This window comes from Bufo gargarizans, chromosome 4 (assembly GCF_014858855.1).
Source record: "Bufo gargarizans isolate SCDJY-AF-19 chromosome 4, ASM1485885v1, whole genome shotgun sequence".
Taxonomy (NCBI): domain Eukaryota; kingdom Metazoa; phylum Chordata; class Amphibia; order Anura; family Bufonidae; genus Bufo; species Bufo gargarizans.
Window position 1 is genome coordinate 151,981,361 of NC_058083.1, and position 1,452 is coordinate 151,982,812.

Here is a 1,452-nt window from a genome sequence, read left to right on the forward strand (position 1 = left end):
AGGACCTGTGGATGACGCATTGTTATGGGGGGGGGGGGGATCTGTGGATGACGCATTGTTATGGGGGGGGGATCTGTGGATGACGCATTGTTACGGGGGGGGAATCTGTGGATGACGCATTGTTATGGGGGGGATCTGTGGATGACACATTGTTATGGGGGGGGATCTGTGGATGACACGTTGTTATGGGGGGGGGGGATCTGTGGATGACACATTGTTATGGGGGGGGGGATCTGTGGATGACACATTGTTATGGGGGGGGGGATCTGTGGATGACACATTGTTATGGGGGGGGGATCTGTGGATGACACATTGTTATGGGGGATCTGTGGATGACGCACTGTTATGGGGGGATCTGTGGATGACGCACTGTTATGGGGGGATCTGTGGATGACGCACTGTTATGGGGGGATCTGTGGATGACGCACTGTTATGGGGGGATCTGTGGATGACGCACTGTTATGGGGGGATCTGTGGATGACGCACTGTTATGGGGGGATCTGTGGATGACGCACTGTTATGGGGAGATCTGTGGATGACGCATTGTTATGGGGGGGGATCTGTGGATGATGCACTATTATGGGGGACCTGTGGATGACGCACTATTATGGGGGACCTGTGGATGACACTATTATGGGGGATATCTGTGGCAATTGCGGACAAGAGTAGGCATTTTCTATTAAAGTGCCGGCGATGTGCTGTCCGCAAAATGCGGAACGCACACTGCCGGTGTCCGTGTTTTGCAGATCCGCAAAACACACATGGACGTGTGAATGGAGCCGAGGGGGATCTGTGCACTGCTATGGCGAGGGGGATCTGTGGATGGCAGTGGTACTGTTATGGGAGGGGGATCTGTGGATGGCACTGTTCTGGGGAGGGAGATCTGTGGATGGCACTGCTATGGGGGCAGGGGGGGGGGGATCTATGGATGACACTATATAGCATCTTATGCTATATGTGTCATCCACAGATCTCCCCCATAACAGTGTCTCCACAGATCCTCCTCCCCATAACAGTGCCACCCACAGAACTCCCTCCCCATAACAGTGCCATCCATAGATCCCCCTCCCCATAACAGTACCATCCATAGATCCCCCTCCCCATAACAGTACCACTGCCATCCACAGATCTTCCAATACACCGGCCACATCAGTATTCAGACTATTACTTAACCGGCAGTAACTTTTACTTGAACTTTAAAACAGTGCATCTTTATTACCTTACAATGAAGCTCCGTTAACAGGCAGAGTGGGCAGCGGCGTAACGTCACTTACTCACGTGATGCGCCTGCTCTGCCCACTTTATGAATGAAGCAGGCGTGTCACATGAGTAAGTGACGTTACGCTCTGCCTGTTACCGGAGCTTCATTGTAAGGTAATAAAGATGCGCTGATTTAAAGTTCAAGTAAAAGTTACTGCCAGTCAAGGACCCGCAGGCATAGCGCCTGACCGC